Below are 10,348 nucleotides of genomic sequence, written 5' to 3'. Positions count from 1 at the left end.
TAATTCCATTGATAGAAAAGGTATATATACATAGGGGCAGCTGCCTCCAAGCGATGGCAGTTACATGTTAAAAGAAAAAGGAACATCGCTACTTAGGATTGGACACACGAATGATAATTCCTAATTCATTCCTAACATTTTCTCTGTTCAATCAAGTTTGCCCGTCGAGAGTCTTTTATTGGCTGGGTGAGGTAACGGTCTTTTTCTTTCTTGACTAGACAAACCGACGTGCAAGGGACCACCAGCTGGTCAACTGCTTATGTTCACGAGAAAACTGAAAACGCAAGGTCCGAGCAGCCCACCAACACATCTCACCCACTGTCACCAAGGACCCATCCACTTTTCACGCCCCCTGGATTCACTAGGAGAGCTTATTTCCAGGAAGCTTAGTAACTGTATATAATATATGCCACCTGAGCTCACAAGTCAGCCAATATGTCAGCAAGCCAAAAGCAGGTGAGGTACGTCAGAGAATATGCCAGCTCCAGCATATACTCCTTCTGTTCCAAAATATAGTGCTTCCTCTATTTCCATGCTTCAATTTTGATCATAAATTTAACCAACCAGACCGACTGCAGCGGCAGCAAAAGTTATACCGTGAATTTGTATTCAAAAGAAGTTTTCAATTATATAATTTTTTCACCCGCCGCAGTCGGTCTCGTTGGTTAAATTTATGGTCAAAATTAGACCTCGAGAAGCGCGGGCGCACTATATTTTAAAATGGAGGAAGTAGTAAACAATAAAAAAGTTATGAGCCCAGCCAACACAAAGTAATTATGCATGCATGGACTGGCAACTACACAGCCAGCAAAATAGAGCTGCCGCACCGAGTGCGCAGAGAGGTCGACGTGATCAATGCGCATACGTGTAGTACGTGTACGTACGGAGCATATGTATCAGTACAGTTTACTTAGAGCATCTCCAGCCGTTCGGCCGCCCAGGACGCTGAAAAAGAGCGGTCTAGGGGTGAGCTGGCGCTAGATCGCCCCTTGGGATTTGGTTCGCTCCCAGTCACAGGCCCACGGTCACCGTGGGTTCGGCGAATTTCGTTTAATTTTTTTGCAAACTCGCCGACTTTTGCATAAACTCGGCCATTTTTCGTCGAAATTTGTAAAAAAAACTTAAAAACATGCACTAACTTAAAAACGAACTAAAAAGCCTAGCCGCTGCTGCCACCGTCGCCGCCGTCGCCGTATACATGCCGAGAAGACTGTAGAAGCGGGTGTAGTCGCCGCCGTCATCGTCGGCGTCGTCGGCGTCATCATCGTCGCGCGCCTCACCTGCGGCGCACCTGCTGCATCCCTCGCCGGGGTCGCCGATAGCGCTTGACGGCCCGGCCTCGGCCTTGTCGTCGCTGTCGATGACGATAACACCGTCCTCCTCGGCGCAGCGACGGGCCTCGGCGTGGCTACGGGCCTGGGTCTTCAGGTACGTCCGACGCTGGCGATGCACCTGCTCGCGGACGTAGTCCTCCCTCGCCCATTTGAGGGCGGACTCGTCTTCAGGGGCCACCATGTCGGCGTGCTCCGTCTTCACGGGGGGCATGTCCGGGTCGGGCTTCGGCCGGACCAAGCGAAGAGAGCGCCTCGTCGGCGCCGCCGCAGGCGAGGGCTCGTTGATGACGAGGGCGCCGCTGCGAGCGCGACACCCGAGGGGTGTCCCTATATTTGATGGTAGGCATCTATATATAATTATGTTATTTGCAAAGTGGATGAAAAATAAACAAAAAATAGCAATAATAATTAACTGACTTACCCACATTTTTATAATAGTTAGCTGATTTACCTGCAAAAAAATTAACCAATGACATCAGAGATGATATCATCGCATGCATTTAGCCAGTTCTATTTTCCTAGGTTAATCGACTGGTTTGGGCTGGTTGCAATTGCCGAGCAGGCTCGATTAACTGACTGATTTATATTTTCCTTTTTATCTCCCGATTAGTACATGAAACGGAATGGCTGGCTGGTATAGGATTTGGAGTTGGACTGATTATATATGTACTTGCGTATGCAGCGTGTTTGGTATTTTTTTCGCACTCTTTGTATGCGTGCCTTATCAAGTTATGTGTACGTGGCATCTCAAGTTACATGTAACTTGCTTCAGAAAAAATGTTACATGTAACTTTACGTTTTAAATCTCAGCCATTAAAGTTTGAATCCCTTACGTAGTCATGACTAGTCGCTAGCCTAGCCTTGTCAATTATATCTAGACCTATGTGCATCTTTCCGTGCATGTACTTAATACATACTAGAAGAACGCCCGTGCGTTGCAACGGGGCCACATTAACTTTAAGAGTTCAATATTAATATTCTCATACATATCAATCCTTCTTCTCCTTCCGTCTGCCACCGAGACAGGGACCTAGACTTTGTGCTGCTCTTATTGATTTCAAACCCAGACGAGATGGGGTGGTGGGAGGAGGGACGAAAAAACCCAGACGAAACAAAGGAGAAGGAGAGCCTCATCAGTAGCATCATGGTGAATTTCAAACCTAGCGTTGTGCTCCGCCCAACGAACATGGACGCCGCCGCCGGCGGCCCGGTGGAGCTCGAACCCGAGAGACTCTGCTGCTTGCTGGGAGGGGTCGGGGAGGGTCGGAGCACATGAGCATTGACGTGAAGACAGAGTAGGCCGGGGAGATTACTGTGCACGCCGCACAGCGACTTGGACCTCGGAGGGCCTTAGCTCTGTCAGGAGGAGGTCCCGAGTTCCTGCCGAGGACAGCCTGACGGGGGAGATGCACGGCCGCTCGCGCTGCCCGCAACGCGACCACGCCCTGCCCTAGGGTTCTGCGACGGCGGCAGCGTCGTCCACAGCCACACCCTCTCTGAGTCCTGCCCTGAACTGGGGTTCCGAGATGGCGGCGGTGGTGGAGGTCTCTGAGGTTGGAGAGGGGCAAGATGTAGGACGGCGGAGGCTGGAGCCTGGAGCGATGGCGGCGTTTCGGGATTGCAGGCAGGGGGACGTGCGAGGTGAGTGTTTTTTTCACCGGTTTATGTTGTGTTGCCTGCACGGATATATAGGAGAACAAATAGGTGGATTATAATTCCTTCCATTGTATAAGTGCTGGGAAAGGAAGCGAGGGACAAAAATCAATCGAGGGGCCTTTAAGAGTAGAGATTAGTTAATTGGATTTTTCTTTAAAGTCTGTTATTTGTTTTCTTAGAATTTATTATATGTTTCCTAAATCAAATTGCATTGATGGGATGGATCGATTGATTTGGATAGTCTATTATTTGTTTCCTTCACATCCATTATATATTTCCTAAAGCAAATTGCATTGATGAGATGGATCGTTTGATTTGGATGGATCGATTGATTTGTTCCTTAAAATTGGATTTTTTTTAAAGTCTGTTATTTGTTTCCTTAAAATTTATTATATGTTTCCTAAATCAAATTGCATTGATGGGATGGATCGATTGATTTAGATAGTCTATTATTTGTTTCCTTCACATCCATTATATGTTTCCTAAAGCAAATTGCATTGATGAGATGGATCGTTTGATTTGGATGGATCGATTGATTTGTTTCCTTAAAATTGGATTTTTCTTTAAAGTCTGTTATTTGTTTCACCGGTTTATGTTGTGTTGCCTGCACGGATATATAGGAGAACAAATAGGTGGATTATAATTCCTTCCATTGTATAAGTGCTGGGAAAGGAAGCGAGGGACAAAAATCAATCGAGGGGCCTTTAAGAGTAGAGATTAGTTAATTGGATTTTTCTTTAAAGTCTGTTATTTGTTTTCTTAAAATTTATTATATGTTTCCTAAATCAAATTGCATTGATGGGATGGATCGATTGATTTGGATAGTCTATTATTTGTTTCCTTCACATCCATTATATGTTTCCTAAAGCAAATTGCATTGATGAGATGGATCGTTTGATTTGGATGGATCGATTGATTTGTTTCCTTAAAATTGGATTTTTTTAAAGTCTGTTATTTGTTTCCTTAAAATTTATTATATGTTTCCTAAATCAAATTGCATTGATGGGATGGATCGATTGATTTAGATAGTCTATTATTTGTTTCCTTCACATCCATTATATGTTTCCTAAAGCAAATTGCATTGATGAGATGGATCGTTTGATTTGGATGGATCGATTGATTTGTTTCCTTAAAATTGGATTTTTCTTTAAAGTCTGTTATTTGTTTCCTTAAAATTTATTATATGTTTCCTAAATCAAATTGCATTGATGGGAGGGTGACACATGGAAAGTTATGATTCGTTAAGATTTTTTTCGTTGTGTGAGAGGGTGACGCAAAACTAAACCGGTGGGGTAGGGGAGGGACGAAAAAAACCAGGGAAATGAAACGGGTGGGAGGTGGGAGGAAGTACCAAAGAAGTACCAAAAAAAACCGGGTGAGGTGGGACGAAAAAAACCCTGGAAGCGAGACTACCAACTGCTCCATTAGGAGTAGAGATGCATACACGTGACAATATGATGGTCCAATATGTTGTTACGATACATGTTAGCATCTTACATAAAAACTTTAAATCTTAGCCACTATTTTTCTAATCAGACATTGCAAATAATTTTAGCACATCTGAACGAATGTGGTAGTCTATTTGTCTCTTGTTTTAATAATTTAATAGATTGGAGTATTTCTAAAATAATCATCTGTCAATTCCAATGTTTTAACCATAATTCGGTCAACTATATGCTGTAAATATTATCTGAAACTGGTTGAATGACTGAAATATGTGTTAAGTGCTCTCTAGAATAATTGAAATGTGTGTGAAATGTATATGAAATAATTAAAAAATGCCTGAAATGTAAGTGAACAATTTTCTGAAATGTGCTTGAAATAATTTAAATACGTGTTAAACATTTATTGAAGAAATTGAGATATGTCTAAAATGTGTGACTGAAATTGGGTGAAATAAATAAAAATGTGTTTGTGCAATACTTTTTGTAATATGTGAAATAACGCAAATACGTGAATATTTTCTTGAACTGTGTGAAGTAATTGAATTGTGTGAAATGTATGTGAACCATTTTCAAAATGTAAAGTATTTCATTTAATTTGAATCAGGTATAAATAATGAAATTAAAATTGTTCATAAAGTATTTAAGATCGGTTTTGTTCTAAAAATCTTGTTGGTAGGAATTCAAATATACAAGAAGTTTCAAAAATGTTTTTTTGTTAAAACATATCAATCAATTAAAATATCACTAGGAAATAAAATACTAGCTTATACTATATGGGAGAGAGGTGTGGGAGTATGCGTGCATATATAGTAACGTGACTAGACAGAAGATGCGCAAAAAAAAAAAAGTGACTAGACAGAAAGGTGGTGGGACAAGTGCGGGTATGGGGATGGAGTCAGCTGGTGGACATCATATTGCACAAAATAAATTTGCTCAGTTTCTACCCAAAAATACCGCACACATCTGGATGCTCGAATCAACGCCAGATTCCTGATAGATTTTCCAAATTGTCTTGTCTCCTCGTTGAGCTTCAAGATCTTGACGGGCGATCAGATCAGCTGCAGGAGTACAGTACCCTCTCCAGCACATGTCTTTCCGTGTCTGTAGGCACCACTGGTGCAAGTATAACACTCAACTAGTTAGTGGGATGCTTGGCAAGTTCTTCTTAGTACCTCTGTACCAAGATAAATGTTTATCTCTTCGTACCATCTTTTAGAAACATGCTTGATGATTGTTCTACATGAATGCTGCCACGTACATTTTCTTGAAACATGCTTGATGATGTGTATAACATAACTAGCTTGTACCGTTGAATCAAAATCTGGCCGTGTTTTCATGGAAAAGAAAAAGAAAAGTATAACGTGAAACACTGCTTCACGTTTGTACTAATGTTGTCATTTTCTTCCTCCACATATGCTGTGCTGACGATGTGACACTGCTTAATTCCATTGTGCAGGCCCGCGACGACAACAACCTAGACCCAGAATTTGGAGGAGTGCCTGTCGATGAGCCTGCCAACGTGCCGACTAGAGTGCCTCCAGCAAATAACCTGGCCCTAGCACTGTGGGTAGTGGGCTTGCTCACTCTGAGCTTGGTCACAACAACAGTGCTCTACAAGCCGGCTAGCGGAGTGGTCTTCGGCCGCAACAAGAACGCCTACTACCTCACCCTTGCTGCCATTTTCGTTGCAGGGGCCATAGAGGTCTCCACCGCCGTCTGGCTATCCCGCTCCTCAAACGGCAACAGGCGCCGTTTCTCGTTTGGGAGGGTCGTTCTATGCTCCTCCATCGGGCCATTAGTTGCCATCATCGGCATAAGTGGCTTTGCATTCACCCAAGGCTAATCGAACATGGTTAGTAAATTTCCTCTAACACATTTGTTCCATTCTCCAAAAAATATCAAAAGATACTGAGTCAACTGACTTTTAGTCCAAGAGATTCCTAGAAAAATATTAAATCATGATAGTTCCTCCAACCAAATATATAGGGCCTGATATGTTTTCCGATGTTGCATTTGACCATTGATAAGATTATAATATATGAGATGTATGATATAAAAATTATATCATTATAAACTTCTTTCACATACAAATTTGACTGTATACTATTTGTCACATACACATCATATATTATTGCTCTAATAAGTGGTCAAAGACAACATAAAAAATGGTATTACACCCTATATATTTGGATGGAGGGAGTACACCAATAATAAGTGTAGAATACACTCTAGGTATAAACAAGAATGCACTAGCACTAGCAACATGTAGTTTGGTAAGTATGGACAAGGTTACTACGACTATGGACTTTCACATCCCTCAGTACCTGGCGTGTCAATTGGGTTAGGTTCACTGCCCTTGCGTGCGCATTGTGGCAGATCCTAATAAAGCCCGAAATGAAGGTATTTTTATTAAACATCCAGCTGACGGGTATAAAAATGTCTGTTTTTCTACAGTTCTGGAGGCGCCTCAGCAAGACCAAGGACCCTTCAACCCTTGATGCTCTTTCTCGACAACTTACGATACACGTGTCGGCACTCAGGAAGTAGCGGCCCGAAGAATGATGGTCATCACCGTCGTGGCTCCTTCAGTGTTTGGGTGTGTGCATGTGTTGCGGCTGTTGAGCCAAGGGCCCTTTTGAGGGTTTGTATCGCATCGTATGTGTTTGCGTGGCCTTTGTGCCAGACATGTATTGTTTCTGTTTTGAACCTCTGTTGTAAACCTAAGGGCTTCCTTCGCTAAAGTCAGAATTGAGCCTCTTTTCTATAAATAATAAAGATTAATTTTTTTCGTACGCCGTTAGGTGGCGGCTTCAAAACAGAAAATGGTTTGGGAAAAGGCTTTGTGTCTATTGCTTGGCGGATAAGGACGCTGGCCACATTATATTCACTTTTTTTTGGAAAAGGGGATAACCCTCGGCCTCGCACCATAGTGATGCATGCAGCCATACATTATATTCACTTGTGTTACTGCGTTTCATATTTGAATTTATCTTAGGGAAATCATGGTTGTGATTGGACGTCAAACGAGCTTAATTCACAAAGTTCTTTTAGCCACAGTCTAATGGGAACTACCGTATTTTGTGATTAGTCACGCCAGTCTTGGACATTTTTTTCCTTTTTAAAGAAAATAGTCTTGGACTTTTGTACCTTTAGAAACAAACCTAGTAGCTATAACTATGTACGTACTTTCAAATTTAGTTAACTACCGTGCTCCTTACAAAATGTTTTCCTTTTAAAACAGTGACTTTCGCTGAGCAAAGAGAGGAACGAGGTGGTGGTGTCTACCTTGGCAACAATAATGGGAGTTAGTGGAGCCAATTCGACAGGCATCACCTTGTTGCTATCTTTTTGGGCGTGATCGGACTGTCTGTTTGAATGTTTGAGGGTCTGGTAGTAGATGCTCTAAGCTGATGCCCCAGCAGCAGCTCAACTCCATTAATTTTTGTCTTCTGATACCCCAGCATTAATCCAATAATCGGTTGTTTTGCTTTGATCAATATGGAAGGTGTCAATCTTTTATCCAAAAAGAGATATTTCTTATAAAGATTTATCAATATGTTTTTACTTGGTAGTTCGTCAATTGGAAGTATGTGATTTAACAAATTTACTATTATTATTGTACTTGTACTTTTTTATTGTACTTGTACTTTATATGTAAAGATCGAGGCCATCATGCCAGGATGGATCTCTAGTAATAAAGAGAGCAAATTACATAAGATCTTCAACGTGAAATACATTTTGTCTGGATGAAGACAATATAAAAATGTCTCTATGCCGCACCAGAAACTTTAGCAGAATAAGAGATGATGTCATTATTTTTGTGCTTTATTTTGGCACCTCCAAGAATTCCGAAACAATGTGTATTTATACGTATAAGTCTGTAGTAGGTGCATACGGATTTCGGTAATACATATTATTAATATATGATGTATATAATTTATAAAAATGGGCCTCCCTTGTTAGTTTGGACATTATTTTGTTTTGTTTTGTCTTCTTAGTCAACAAACCATCATATTATTTAATGATTTTTTAGATATGTAAAAATTATCTATAATCATGCATGTAAAACTGATTTTTAACTTATAAATAGCATTTTTGACTTATCCAAATTACCAGCAGCCCACTAGCCAAAACTTTGCACTACAGTACCCAATAATAGGAATGTTGCATTGGTGACGTAGCAGTGGGTGCCGAAATATGAGGGCTAATGAAAACTCACGCTTTGTTGCAGGTATTATTTTTAGTTTCACTCACTAAATTAATTTTTAAATGAGTTTATTTTTGTATCTCTATAGAATGATATAAATTTTGATACATTAGTTTTCTTGCATACTTGAGGCAATTTCAACGGTGACGCTTCTTGGAAGTTAAAAAGTAAAATTTGTAACCTGTTAGTCTAACAATTCTTGTGCTTCTTTTCATTTTCTTTTCTAACATGTGCTTTTACGAAAAAAATATCATTTCACTAAGGATGAACCTAGACATCGTTTCACCAAAAGATATGTCTTTTAACCAAAGACCTAACTGCGAACCAACCTGCGGTTGGATGATTCGGAGGGCAGTGATATACTCAGCTCATCAATGTTCACGTCCTAGACTTGACACTGATGCTCGCATTTTTCTGATTTATTTTAAGCCTTCCGGCAGGGTGCGTCCAATGAGAGGAGATGTTTTTGACTATGAAAGCGTCTGACTCAGTTTCTCAGAGATGCTCACAGTGATAGCGTGTGCGTATATACGTTCATTTTTTTTTTGCAAAAAAGATATAGATCTATTATCAAAGTTCATCGGAAGTACAAAGCAATGCGTACGTTCATTAGGGTGGGTATATGTATGTATATATGAACGTCTGCGTTTGTATTGTCCTAAAGAAAACCAAGACCTGACTATCCGTAGGCCCGACTTATAAAAGATCTAAGGTAAATTTTAACATGCTCCCACTTGACATGATGATGTACAACTATATAGTCTGTATTAGCTAGTAATAACTTACTGACGACGTTCCCTCAACATCAAGGGGGCTAGCTAGCTTCAGGTGAACATCTGTCTAGCGCTTGCTGGATCTTGCATGGGTCAAGCCTGGCATCTGGTATACATGGCAAATAGGAGAACCAGTTCAACATGCAGTATATACAGCTGGAATAATGGTATTCCCATCGATACTGATTCAGTACAAAATACGTACAAACAAGAACCAGTGATGGATCCACCACTGGGCCGGTGAGCATGAGCGGCAGGCCCGGGTCTCCGGCGAGGATGCATGCAGGCTACCTCTCCTGCGTAGTGGCCAGTGGAAGCAGCGCAACCGTGCTTTGTCGTCGCCAGTTATCCCGGCAGACCTCGGTCCCTGGTCCGTCACTGACAAGAACAAGAAAAGTAAGGAGAGCAAATTCCAATCTGCATCGTCCAACAGATATCTTCCAGCAGAACGAAATGAAAAGCTGAAATACGCCGGAAGCCTGAAACACGCCGGCCGTTGCCTTTTTCTTGCTCGTCGGGCTCGCGCGCCGCGCAACTTACGTACCAAGCTGCGCCGGTCGTGCATGCGTGCGTGCCCTTCGTAGCTAGCTAGCTAGCTCTTCACGTTCGGGCGTCATCCAGACCCGCATAGATTTGCTTCTGAAATCGGAGGAGGAAGATGGTGTGGGAGATAGGATAGAGAGCGACCGAGCGGAGCGCGGTTTAATAGCGTAGCGTAGAGACAGGTTGCTGCTCGTCAACAGACTGACAGTGACTGCTGAACAGCCACAGGTTGACACTGACATGGTGAACAGTGCTTTCATCTATTGCGGAAACAGTGCCGATCTGTGGCTACAGGCTAAGCCCATGGCTTACCCGTCGTGGCCGTACAGAGAAAAGTAGGCGAGTCCCGACCGTCTTGACCGCGTTTCACAAGTTGGAGGGCCCTCCACG

At 42.0% G+C, this 10,348-nt stretch overlaps 1 long non-coding RNA gene across 1 annotated transcript; it reads right to left on the bottom strand.

Annotated features, from left to right (window-relative positions):
• Nucleotides 1–5,185: 5,185 nt before the first annotated feature.
• On the bottom strand, nt 5,186–10,084 carry LOC119320437. The gene is made up of 4 exons (XR_005154982.1): nt 9,960–10,084; nt 9,621–9,793; nt 9,429–9,521; nt 5,186–5,548 (listed from the first exon to the last, which is right to left on the bottom strand). It is a non-coding gene; the product is annotated as an uncharacterized LOC119320437 (long non-coding RNA).
• Nucleotides 10,085–10,348: the final 264 nt, after the last annotated feature.

Source organism: Triticum dicoccoides, chromosome 6B (assembly GCF_002162155.2).
Source record: "Triticum dicoccoides isolate Atlit2015 ecotype Zavitan chromosome 6B, WEW_v2.0, whole genome shotgun sequence".
In the NCBI taxonomy this organism is placed as follows: Eukaryota; Viridiplantae; Streptophyta; class Magnoliopsida; order Poales; family Poaceae; genus Triticum; species Triticum dicoccoides.
Note: the sequence above shows the minus strand (reverse complement) of the source record. Positions and strands in the feature narration are given on the sequence as shown.